Genomic DNA, 14368 nt, shown 5'->3' on the forward strand with positions numbered 1-14368 from the left:
TGTATTTAATGTGTGTGGTTGCGCATATGTACATGTGCATAGATAGTATGAGTTTCTTCAAGTTTTTTTTCATTTGGCAATATGCCTTGAAGATCTTTACTTTTCCTTACTTTTCAAATTCTGTAGATACATACTCCATGATTTTTCTATGCAAACAGAAATCATAATCTTGGTTTCAAAGTTACAAGGAAACTGAAGATTTTCTCTGTCCTTATCTTGTATTTGGGGCTTCCCTGGTGGCTCAGACTGTAAAGAGTCTTCCTGCAATGCTGGAGACCCAGGTTCAGTCCCTGGGTTGGGAAGAACCCCTCGAGAAGAGAATGTCTACCCATTCCAGTATTCTTGCCTGGACAATTCCATGGACATAGGAGCCTGGTGGGCTACAGTCCATGGGGTCACAAAGAGTCAGACACAGGTGAACTACTAAGACTTTCAGTATCTGATATATATAATCTCGATAGCACTTCAGTTGATTACATGTACAATCTGTTTCCACCAGAACTCATTGTCTCTTGAGGAAACTTATTCATTTTGAAGCTATTGTGATTGAGAAGGTGATTTGTAGAACAATGTAATTTGGAATAGTTAGGATATATGCAGATGCCAAAGGGGAAGAAGCCTGGGGGCAGGCATGGAGACTGGTGACAGGTTCGGCATATGTAAAGCACAGGGGTGCAAAGGAAGAAGACAGAGGCACTGAGGCCCTGAGAAACACATTTTAATTCAAAGTAGAAAATAATTGCTATAAAAGAGGTTCAGATAAAGTGCTCTGGGGATTTTTAAGAAGAATCTTAACTAGGGTAGTAATCAATTGGGTATTGAAGATTAAATAGGATTAAAGTCTATAAAGTTGGAGAACAGAGGTGTTGGGAAGTATTTTCCAGGCAGAGGGGAAAATCCGAAGAAAGATAAAAATGCATGAAGTATTTTTTTGGAAAAAGTGAGTAGTTATAGGGTCAATGAGAATAAATAATGGGAAGCAAGTTTAAGAAGTTAGGATGGGAACCAGATTTAAAAAGATACAGATATTGAGCTTTGCTGTCTAGACATCATTCTAAAGGTGATGAAGAGCTATTGTTTTCTCAGCAGAGTAGTTATGTGATTATAGCTGTTATAAAGAATAATATAGTGGCAGAATTGAATTTAAAGGAGTTTGGGAAGGCTAGTTGATGGGACTTGACGTTCAATTCATAAACACCATAAATAATATAAAAGATAATTGTGCTAAAAAATGGAGAAGGGGGTTGCAACTTATGTAGATGACTAAAGCCAAAAGAGAATCTTGTCCTATTGAAGCAGTCAGTCTCCATACCCTCTTCCCCATTGTCCTGGAAATTTGCTTTTTGTCTCTGGGTTTATCTATTTTGGATATTTCATATTAATGGAGTCAATATGTGGCTTTTTGTGCCTGGCTTCTTTCACTTAGCATAATGTTTTTGAGGTTCATCACATTATAGCGTGTATCAGTACTTCATTCCTTTTTATGGATGAGTAAAAAACTCTTACTCCTTGGAAGGAAAGTTATGACCAACCTAGACAGCATATTAAAAAGCAGAGACATTACTTTGCCAAAGAAGGTCTGTCTAGTCAAGGCTATGGTTTTTCCAGTGGTCATGTATGGATGTGAGAGTTGGACTATAAAGAAAGCTGAGCACCAAAGAATTGATGCTTTTGAACTGTGGTGTTGGAGAAGACTCTTGAGAGTCCCTTGGACTGCAAGGAGATCCAACCAGTCCATCCTAAAGGAAATCAACCCTAAATATTCATTGGAAGGACTGATGCTGAGGCTGAAACACCAATACTGTGGCCACCTGATGTGAAAAACTGACTAATTGGAAAAGACCCTGATGCTGGGAAAGATTGAGGGCAGGAGGAGAAGGGGACGACAGAGGATGAGATGGTTGGATGACATCATCAACTCGATGGACATGGGTTTGGGTGGACTCTGGGAGTTGGTGATGGACAGGGAGGCCTGGTTTGCTGTGGTTCATGGGGTCGCAGAGAGTCAGACATGACTGAGCAACTGAACTGAATACTACAACGAACGTATATACTATTTTGTTTATCCATACATCTAATGGTGGACTTGGGGTACTTTCTACTTTTTGGTTACTGTGAGTAGTGCTGCTATGAATGTTCTTCTACAGGTATTTGTTTGGATACCTATTTTCAGGTCTTTTGATTATGTACCTCGAATAGGTTTAACTTATTTAGGAACTGCCAGGCTATTTTTAACAGCAGCTGCACTATTCATTTTACATTCCCACAAGCAGGCAATACACAAGGGATACCATTTCTCTACATTCCCTGCAACACTTGGTTTTTTCTGTTTTCTTTCTCTTTTTTATAGCTGTCCTCATGGATGTGGAATTGGTTCGTATTATGGTTTTCATTTGCATTTTTCTAATGGCTAATGTATTTTTGGAGAAATGTCTATTCAAGCTCTTTGTCCACTTTGCAGTTGGGTTGCTTGTCTTTTTGTTGAGGAGTTCTTTATATAATGTATGCTGTATAGTAGACCCTTTTTTGGAGAAGGCAATGGCACCCCACTCCAGTACTCTTGCCTGGAAAATCCCATGGACGGAGAAGCCTGGTGGGCTGCAGTCCATGGGGTCGCTGAGTCAGAGGTGACTGAGCGACTTCTCTTTGACTTTTCACTTTCATGCATTTGAGAAGGAAATGGCAACCCACTCCAGTGTTCTTGCCTGGAGAATCCCAGGGACGGGAGAGCCTGGTGGGCTGCCATCTCTGGGGTCGCACAGAGTCGGACACGACTGAAGCTTATCTTTTTACTTTCTTGCTAATGTCCTTGGTGCAAAAGTTTGGTTTTTTATTTTTTTTTCACTTAGTTCAAAATGAAGACAATGTAATTTTTGTTTTTTGGGTTTTTTTTTTTTTAATATAAATTATTGGAGGCTAATTACTTTACAATATTGTAGGGGTTTTGCCATGCAATGACATGGATCCACCACGGGTGTACATGTGTTCCCCATCCTGGACCCCCCTCCCACCTCCCTCCCCATACCATCCCTCTGGGTCATCCCAGTGCACCAGCTCCGAGCATCCTGTCTCATGTATCGAACCTGAACTGGTGATCCGTTTCACATATGATAATACACATGTTTCAATGCTATTCGCCCAAATCATCCCACCCTTGCCCTCTTCCCACAGAGTCCAAAAAACTGTTCTATACATCTGTGTGTCTTTTGCTGTCTCGCATATAGGGTTATTGTTACCATCTTTCTAGATTCCATATATATGCGTTAGTATACTGTACTGGTGTTTTTCTTTCTGGTTTATTTCACTCTGCATAATAGGCTCCAGTTTCATCCACCTCATTAGAACTGATTCAAATGTAATCTTTTTAATGGCTGAATAATATTGCATTGTGTATATGTACCACACTTATCCATTCGTCTGCTGATGGACATCTAGGTTGCTTCCATGTCCTGGCGGTACAAACAGTGCCGCGATGAACATTGGGGTACACATGTCTCTTTCAATTCTAGTTTCCTCGGTGTGTATGCCCAGCAGTGGGATTGCTGGGTCATATGGCAGTTCTATTTCCAGTTTTTTAAGAAATCTCCACACTGTTCTCCATAGTGGCTGTACTAGTTTGCATTCCCACCAACAGTGTAAGAGGGTTCCGTTTTCTCCACACCCTCTCCAGTATTCATTGTTTGTAGAATTTTGGATAGCAGCCATTCTGACTGGCGTGAAATGGTACCTCTGTGGTTTTGATTTGCATTTCTCTGATAATGAGTGATGTTGAGCATCTTTTCATGTGTTTGTTAGCCATCTGTATGTCTTCTTTGGAGAAACGTCTGTTTAGTTCTTTGGCCCATTTTTTGATTGGGTCTTTTATTTTTCTGGAATTGAGCTGCAGGAGCTGCTTGTATATTTTTGAGATTAATTCTTTGTCAGTTGCTTTATTTGCTATTATTTTCTCCCATTCTGAAGGCTGTCTTTTCACCTTGCTTATAGTTTCCTTTGTTGTGCAAAATCTTTTAAGTTTAATTAGGTCCCATTTGTTTATTTTTGCTTTTATTTCCAATATTCTGGGAGGTGGGTCATAGAGGATCCTGCTCTGATTTATGTCGGAGAGTGTTTTGCCTTTGTTTTCCTCTAGTTTTATAGTTTCTGGTCTTATGTTTAGATCTTTAATCCATTTTGAGTTTATTTTTGTGTATGGTTTAGGAAAGTGTTCTAGTTTCATTCTTGTATGAATGGTTGACCAGTTCTCCCAGCACAACTTGTTAAAGAGATTGTCTTTTCTCCATTGTATAATCTTGCCTCCTTTGTCAAAGATAACGTGTCCATAGGTGCATGGATTTATCTCTGGGCTTTCTATTTTGTTCCACTGAACTATGTTTCTGTCTTTGTGCCAGTAGCATACTGTCTTGATGACTGTAGCTTTGTAGTAGAGCCTGAAGTCAGACAGGTTGATTCCTCCAGTTCCATTCTTCTTTCTCAAGACTGCTTTGGCTATTCGAGGTTTTTTGTATTTCCATACAAAATGTGTAATTATTTGTTCTAATTCTGTGAAAAATACCGTTGGTAGCTTGATAGAGATTGCATTGAATCTATAGATTGCTTTGGGTAGTATACTCATTTTCACTATATTGATTCTTCCAATCCATGAACATGGTATATTTCTCCATCTATTTGTGTCCTCTTTGATTTCTTTCACCAGTGTTTTATAGTTTTCTATATATAGGTCTTTTGTTTCTTTAGGTATATATATTCCTAAGTATTTTATTCTTTTCATTGCAGTGGTGGATGGGATTGTTTCTTTAATTTCTCTGTTTTCTCATTGTTAGTGTATAGGAATGCAAGGGATTTCTGTGTGTTAATTTTATATCCTACCACTTTACTATATTCATTGATTAGTTCTAGTAATTTTCTAGTGGAATCTTTAGGGTTTTCTATGTAGAGGATCGTGTCATCTGCAGACAGTGAGAGTTTTACCTCTTCTTTTCAATCTGGATTCCTTTTATTTCTTTTTCTGCTTTGATTGCTGTGGTCAAAACTTCCAAAACTATGTTGAATAGTAGTGGTGAGTGGTTTTTAATTTTTAATGTTTTATATATTTTTTGTTTTGTATTTAACTCAGTGATATATTTTGAATTGATTTTTATTTATTTGACTGCCCTGGGTCTTCACTGCAATGTGAGGGCTCTTTGTTGTGGTACGTGGGTTTCTCTTGTGGAGCATAGGCTCTTGAGTGCATGGGCTCAGTAGCTGTGGTGTGTGGGTTTAGTTGCCCTGCAGCACATGGGTCTTAGTTCCCAGATGAGGGATCAAACTTTCATCCTCTGCATTGCAAGGTGGATTCTTAATCAGTGGACCACCAGGGAACTCCCCTGGTTTTTAATTTTGATGAAGTTTAATTTATCTGGTTTTTCTTTGGTTGCTCATGATTTTGGTGTTAATTTAAGAATCCATTGCCAAATTCAGAGTCATAAGAGATATTCCTGTTTTAAGAGTTTTATGGTTTGGCTTTTATATTTAAATTGTTGATTCATTTTGAATTATTTTTTCTATGTGGTATGAGGTGAGGGTCCAACTCCATTCTTTTGCATTTTTGAACAGGGACAACTGGATATTTGTTGAAGAGACTATTCTTTCCCCATTGAATGCCCTTGGAACCCTTATCTAAGATCAATTGATCATTGAAGGAAAAACTTAAAAAAAAATGAAAATATATCTTGTGTACATGAATTGGAAGAATTAATATTGTTAAAATGTTCATGCCACCCAAAGACATGGATGGATTCAATGCAATCTCTATCAAAATTCCTGTGACATTTTTCATAGAAATAGAAAAAAATTCTAAAATTTGTATGGAACCACAAAAACAAAATAAAACAAAACCCAAACCCTTAATTTGCTAAAGCCATCTTGAGAATGAAGATGAGAATTGGGGGCATCACATTTCCTGATTTCAAGTTATATTGCAAATCTATAGTAATCAAAAGAATATGATACTGGCATAAAAACAGACCCATAGACCTGTAGAACATGGTAGAGAGCCTCGAAATAAACCGAAGCATGGATCTAGTGCTAAAGAACATGCCTTTCAATGCAGGAGATATAAGAGGTGCAGGTTCAATCCCTAGGTTGGGAAGATCCCCTGGAGGAGTTCATTTCAACCCACTCCAGTATTCTTGCCTAGAAAATCCAATGGATGAGGAAGCTGGCAGATAGTCCACAGGGTTGCAGAGTCAGACATGACTGAAATGACTTAGCATACACAAACACAGTCAACTAACTTTTGACAAGGATGTGAAGAATACACAATAGGAAAAGGACAGTCTCTTCAATAAAAGGTATAGGGAAAATGATATCAACATTCAAAAGAATAAAACTGGATCCATATCATACACCTTAACAAAAATAACTCAATGTATCAAAGACTTAAACATAATACCTGAAACTGTAAAACTTCTGAGTGGGAAAAAAAAAAGTAGCGAAAAAGCTTCTTGACATTATTCTTGGCTATAATGTTTTGGGTATGACATCTAAAATTCAGACACAAAAGAAAAAATAAACAAGTGAGACAACATCAAACTAAAATGCTGCTGCTGCTGTTGCTGCCAAGTTGCTTCAGTCATGTCTGACTCTGTGCAACCCCAGAGACGGCAGCCCACCAGGCTCCCCCATCCTTGGGATTCTCCAGGCAAGAACACTGGAGTGGGTTGCCATTTCCTTCTCCAGTGCATGAAAGTGAAAAGTGAAAGGGAAGTCGCTCAGTCGTGTCGAACTCCCAGCGACCCTATAGACTGCAGCCTACCAGGCTCCTCCATCCATGGGATTTTCCAGGTGAGAGTACTGGAGTGGGGTGCCGTTGCCTTCTCCGAACTAAAATGCTACTTCACAGCAAAGGAAACAGTCGACAAAATGAAGAGGGAAAAATATTTGTAAACCATATATCTGATAGTGTCCAAAATAAATAAGGAATTTATACAACTAGCAAAAAGCAAACATATCAATTAAAAATGGGCAGAGGAACTGAACAGACTCTTTCCAGAGAAGACATACAAATAGCCAATAGGTAAATGAACAGGTGCTCAACATGACTAATCATCAGAAATACAAATCAAAGCCACAATGAGATAGCAACACACCCCTGTTAGGATGGTTGCTATCAAATAGACAATACAAGTGTTGGTGAGAATGTGAAGGGAACCCTTGTGCACTCTTGGTGGGACTGTAAATTGTATAGTCATTGTGGAAAACACTATGAAGTTTCTTCAAAAAACCACAAATAAAGTTATCATGACCCTGCAGTCCCACTTCTGGGTATATCAACCATGGAAATGAAATCAGTACCTTGAAGAGTTATCGCCTCTCCCATTTATTGTGGTATTATACATAATAGGCAAGATGTGGAAACAACCTAAGTGTCCATTCAATGAAGAATGGATTTAAAAATTGTGAGAGATTTTATATACATAATATATTTCAGTCTTGAAAAAGAAAGAGATCCTGCCATTTGCAACATGAATGAACCTGGCTAACATTAGGCTAAGTGAAATAAGCCAGGCACAAAAAAAAACAAAACATGATCTTGCTTGTATGTGGAATCTAAAGAAGTCAGATGAATTGTGGACCTAGGAAGAAGGAAGTGGGAGAATTGGGGAGATGCTGGTCAAGAGCACAAAACTGCAGTCGTTTTGGATGAATACAGATAACAATGTACAGCATAATGACCATAGTTATAGTTAATAATATTGTACTAAGTAATGGAAATTTGCAAAGAGAATAGAATCGGGTTCTCTCATAAAAATTACATGGCAAATATATTTTTAATGTAAAATATAAAATTTTAAAAAATGGGCACTTGCTCTCAAGGGTGCAGAGCACACACACAGACATCTTAATTGCCCATAGATTAAGGGTTTACTCCTGATGTTTAATTCAATTCCATTGGTGTATATGTCTGTCCTGGAAAAGGTCAGGTTTTCATTCCAATCCCAAAGAGAGGCAATGCCAAAAATGTTCAAACTACTGTACAATTGCTCTCATCTTATACGTCAGCCAAGTAATGCTCAACATTCTCCAAGCCAGGCATCAACAGGATTTAGAAAAGGCAGAGGAACCAGAGATCAAATTGCCAGCATTCGTTGGATCACTGAAACAGCAAGAGAATTTGAGGAAAACATCTACTTTTGCTTTATTGACTATGCCAAAGCCTTTGACTGTGTGGATCACAACAAACTGGAAAATCCTAAAAAGAGGTGGGAATACCAGACCAGCTGACCTGCCTCTTGAGAAACCTGTATGCAGGTCAAGAAGCAACAGTTAGAACTGGACATGGAACAACAGACTGGTTCCAAATTGGGAAAAGAATCCATCAAGGCTGTATATTGTCAACCTGCTTATTTAACTTCTATGCAGAGTACATCATGTGAAATGCTAGGCTGGATGAAGCACAAGCTGGAATCAAAATTGCCAGGAGAAATAACAATAACCTGAGATAATCAGATGACACCACCCTTATGGCAGAAAGTGAAGAACTAAAGAGCCTCTTGATGAAAGTGAAAGAAGAGAGTGAAAAAGCTGGCTTAAAACTCAACATTCAAAAAACTAAGATCATGGCATCCAGTCCCATCACTTCATGGCAAATAGTTGGGGAAACAATGGGAACAGTGACAGACTTTATATTTGGGGGGCTCCCAAATAACTGCAGATGGTGACTGCTGCCATGAAATTAAAAGACGCTTGCTCCTTGTAAGAAAAGTTATGACCAACCTAGACAGCATATTAAAAAGCAGAGACATTACTTTGGCAACAAAAGTCTGTCTAGTTTTTTAAAAAGCTATGATTTTTCCAGTAGTCATGTATGAAGGTGAGAGTTGGACTATAAAGAAATCTGAGTGCCGAAGAATTGATGCTTTTGAACTGTGGTGTTGGAGAAGACTCTTGAGAGTCCCTTGGACTGCAAGGAAATCCAACCAGTCCATCCTAAAGGAAATCAGTCCTGAATATTCATTAGAAGGACTGATGCTGAAGCCAATACTTTGACTACCTGATGTGAAGAACTGACTCCTTGGAAAAGATCCTGATGCTGGGAAAGATTGAAGGCAGGAGGAGAAGGGGACAACAGAGGATGAGATGTTTGGATGGCATCACTGAGTCTATGGACATGAGTTCGAGTAAAACTCCAAGGAGTTGGTGATGGACAGGGAAGCCTGGCTTGCTGCAGTCTACCGTATTGCTCCAGGAGTGGGTGATGGACAGGGAAGCCCGGCTTGCTGCAGTCTACCATGTGGCAAAGAGTCAGACACGACTGAGCACCTGAACTGATACTGATATGTCTATCCTGTGCCAGTACCACACTGTTTTAATCACTGTAGCCTCCTAGTAAGTTTTTAAATTGGGAAGTGTGATCCTCAAACTTAGTTCTTATTTTTCAATGTTGTTTTGGATATTTGTGGCCCCTTGTGATCCAAGAATTTCAATACAGATTACATTGAATCTGTGGATTGCCTTGGGTAGTGTTGCCATCTTCACAATATTAAATCTTCTCATCCGTGAACATGGGGATTTTTTCCGTTATTTAGGTCTTTAATATCAGCAAAGTTTTTGAAAAGTGTATAAGACTTTCCCTTTCTTGGTTAAATTTCCTCCTAGGTGTTTTTATTCTCTTGGGTGCTGTTTTCTTAATGTCATTTTGAACTGTTTATTGTTAGTATGTAGAGACACAACTGATTTTTGTGTATTGGTCTCATACCCTTACAACTTTGTGAATTTAATAGCTCTATATTCCTTGTTTATTTGTTGGGAATTTTTATATATAGAATCATGACATTTATAAATAGGGATTGTCTTCTTTTCCAATTTTGAAGCTTTTTCTCTTACCTAATTGCTTTGGCTAGAATTTTCAACATGATGTTGAACATCGGTGATGAAAGTGGGCTTCCTTAGAGGGAAAGCTTTCAATCTTTTACTATTGGGTACATTAGCTCTTTTTATCTATTTTTTTAATAGATGACATTTGCCAGGTTGATGAAGTCATTTCTATTTCTAGTTATCTGAGTGTTATAAAAGATGTTGGCTATTAACAAATACTTTTTCTTCATTGAGATGGTCACATGATCCCCTCCACGTTTGTTCTATTAATTTGGTATGTTACATCGATTGATTTTGTTATGTTGAAACATCCTTGTATTCATGAGATAAATCCCATTTGATTGTGGTGTATAATCTTTTTAATATGTTGTTGGATTCAGTTTGCTTATATTTTGTTGAAGATTTTTGCCTTTATATTCATAAGGGATATTGGTTTGTAGTTTTCTTGTGGTGAGTTTGTCTGGCTTTGGTATCAGGATAATGACACCAAATGATACTCATTCACAGAATGAGTTAGGAAGTGTTGTAGCTCAGTTGATTTTTTCCTAACTTCCTTTGGTGCAGAGCATTTGTAGTTCCTAGATATTTCCTTCTTAATCCTGCAGTAAAAGTAGCAGAATATGACATGTTTTGAGAATCCTTTTGCTGTGTGCCATCCTGTCAACACGTTGAAGCATCAGTATCAGAAGACACATAACAGAAGAAAAAGAGCAGGCTTGGGGGCATGGGAAAAGTTCTGCATAAAACAGGTAGCACCTTAACTGGCTCTTAGTTCAGTTCATTTCACTCGCTCAGTCGTGTCCGACTCTTTGCGACCCCATGAATCACAGCACGCCAGGCCTCCCTGTCCATCACCAACTCCCGGAGTTCACTCAGACAAATGTCCATCGGGTCAGTGATGCCATCCAGCCATCTCATCCTCTGTCGTCCCCTTCTCCTCCTGCCCACAATCCCTCCCAGCATCAGAGTCTTTTCCAATGAGTCAACTCTTTGCATGAGGTGGCCAAAGTACTGGAGTTTCAGCTTTAGCATCATTCCTTCCAAAGAACACCCAGGGCTGATCTCCTTTAGAATGGACTGGTTGGATCTTCTTGCAGTCCAAGGGACTCTCAAGAATCTTCTACAACACCACAGTTCAAAAGCCTCAGTTCTTCGGCGCTCAGCTTTCTTCACAGTCGAACTCTCACATCCATACATGACCACTGGAAAAACCATAGCCTTGACTAAATGGACCTTTGTTGGCAAAGTAATGTCTCTGCTTTTGAATATGCTATCTAGGTTGGTCATAACTTTCCTTCCAAGGAGTAAGCATCTTTTAATTTCATGGCTGCAGTCACCATCTGTAGTGATTTTGGAGCCCCCAAAATAAAGCCTGACACTGTTTCCACTGTTTCCCCATCTATTTCCCATGAAGTTATGGTACCAGATGCAATGATCTTCATTTTCTGAATGCTGAGCTTTAGAAATTAGTAAATAATGATTATGATATTTTATTAATAAAAATAGACAAGGCCTTTGAGTAGCTGGGGGGTGATATATGTAGGTATTTTGGGGCAGAAGTCTATCTCTTCTTCAGATGAAATGGAAAAGTGTTGGGATGGATGGATATGTGAAGGGGCAGATGGTGGGTGCAGTGGTGCTGCTGTAGGAGAAGTGGAGGAAGCTGAGCAGTCTCTACTCAGTGAAAATCTAGGAGTTAATCTCAGATCTCCAACTCAGTTTCTTCTTAGTTATCCGCTATTTGTATCCAGAGATATCTATTGTGTTCTCCGTTTGCTACAAACTTATTAATGAACCTGTGCATCTATGATCACACAACAGCAGAGCAGATATAAAATATTCATATTTATCAAATGTTTCTTTTTATAATATTATGCATTTCTTCTTGGGAAGTTGTCAGTCACTGCACTCTAATACAGGACAATTTCAGGGATAATAACAAATATCTCTTTTGCCAGAAACATATTTAATGAAAATATGCTATTTGTTCTTTAAATTATACACTTTGCATAGAACAAAAATTTAATTTTTCTATATTTATTAAATGGATTTGGAGAGATACATTTGTAAATGTATTACTGACTGAAACTTTCATCAAGGACATATAAACCTACTGTACAGCATAGGGAACTCTCCTCAACGCTCTGTGGTGCCCCAAGTTGGAAGGAAAACAAAACAGAGAGGATATGTATGGCTGATTCACTTTGCTGTATAGTACATAATGCAACATTGTAAGGTAACTATATTCCAATAAAATTTTTAAAAAACAGAAAAAGGATATATAGAAAATTATACATAAGAAAGCCTATCAAAAAATGGGCAAGAGACTCAGATCGGCACATCCCAGGAGTATAGCCAAATGGCCAAAAAACAAATGAAAAGGTGTGTAATCTTGTATCAGTAGTTATCAGAGAAAGGCAAGGTACACCCAGGTGATACTGGGTGTATCCCACCCAGTGGGATACTGTCACCTGCCAGGATGACTGAAATTCAGGCCTGATAAATCAAAAACATGAGACAATAAGAACTCTTAGGCTACCATGGGGCTGCAAACTGAGCCACATTGAAAAGAGTTTAGCATTTTCTACTGCAGCTCAGCTATACTCACAAAGCCTCTGACCCAGCAGTTCCTGTCCTGGGTATATACCTAAATGAAATGTTTACAAATTTGCATCAATAGCCATGTATAGATAGTTCATACCCATGTTATTTGTATAAGCCAAATTCTGAAGACCCAAATGTACAGTAGATGAACAAATCAGTATGCTCAAAATGGAATACTAAACAGCAATGAACATAAATTAGTGACTACTTACAGTAAGTAATATGAATGAATCTCACAAACATTGACTGAAAGAATCTAGATGAAAAGAAGCATGATTCTATCACATGAAATTCTTAAACAGGCAATACTAATCTATGATGCTAAAAGACAAGCACTTGTTAACCTCAGAGGAGAAGGAGGGAAGTGTGGTTGGGAAGGGGCAAAAGAGGAACTTCCAAAGTGTTGGTAATATTCTTGTCTCTGATCTGGGTGGGGGTTAAAGAGGTCTGTTCACTTTATGATTATTCATTGTGCTGTATATTTATGTACACAAGAGAAGACTCTACACATGGACATCACCAGATGGTCAACACCAAAATCAGATTGATTATATTCTTTGCAGCCAAAGATGGAGAAGCTCTATACAGTCAGCAAAAACAAGACCAGGAGCTGACTGTGGCTCAGATCATGAACTTCTTATTGCCAAATTCAGACTGAAATTGAAGAAATGGAAAAGAAATGCAAAAAAGCAAAATGGCTGTCTGGGGAGGCCTTACAAATAGCTGTGAAAAGAAGAGAAGTGAAAAGCAAAGGAGAAAAGGAAAGATATAAGCATCTGAATGCAGAGTTCCAAAGAATAGCAAGAAGAAATAAGAAAGCTTTCCTCAGAGATCAATGCAAGGAAATAGAGGAAAACAATAGAATGGGAAAGACTAGTGATCTCTTCAAGAAAATCAGAGATACCAAAGGAACATTTCATGCAAAGATGGGCTCAATAAAGGACAGAAATGGTATGGACCTAATAGAAGCAGAAGATATTAAGAAGAGGTGGCAAGAATACACAGAAGAACTGTACAAAAAAGATCTTCATGACCCAGATAATCACGATGGTGTGATCACTCACCTAGAGCCAGACATCCTGGAATGTGAAATCAAGTGGGCCTTAGAAAGCATCACTACAAACAAAGCTAGTGGAAGTGGTGGAATTCCAGTTGAGCTATTTCAAATCCTGAAAGATGATGCTGTGAAAGTGCTGCACTCAATATGCCAGCAAATTTGGAAAACTCAGCAGTGGCCACAGGGATGGATAAGGTCAGTTTTCATTCCAATCTCAAAGAAGGGCAATGCCAAAGAATGCTCAAACTACCGCACAATTGCACTCATCTGACACACTAGCAAAGTAATGCTCAAAATTCTCCAAGCCAGGCTTCAAGAGTACGTGAACCATGAATTTCCAGATGTTCAAGCTGGTTTTAGAAAAGGCAGAGGAACCAGAGACCAAATTGCCAACATCTTTTGGATCATGGAAAAAGCAAGAGAGTTCCAGAAAAACATCTATTTCTGCTTTATTGACTCTGCCAAAGCCTTTGACTGTGTGGATCACAATATACTGTGGAAAATTCTGAGAGAGATGGGAATACCAGAGTACCTGACCTGCCTCTTGAGAAACCTATATGCTGGTCAGGAAGCAACAGTTAGAACTGGACATGGAACAACAGACTGGCTCCAAATAGGAAAAAGAGTATGTCAAGGCTGTATATTGTCACCCTGCTTATTTAACTTATATGCAGACTACATCATGGGAAACGCTGGGCTGGAGAAAGCACAAGATTGCCGGGAGAAATAACCTAAGATAAGCAGATGACACCACCCTTATGGCAGAAAGTGAAGAGGAACTGAAGAGCCTCTTGATGAAAGTGAAAGAGGAGAGTGAAAAAGTTGGCTTAAAGCTCAACATTCAGAAAACTA

Source organism: Bos mutus, chromosome 15 (assembly GCF_027580195.1).
Source record: "Bos mutus isolate GX-2022 chromosome 15, NWIPB_WYAK_1.1, whole genome shotgun sequence".
Classification (NCBI taxonomy): Eukaryota; Metazoa; Chordata; class Mammalia; order Artiodactyla; family Bovidae; genus Bos; species Bos mutus.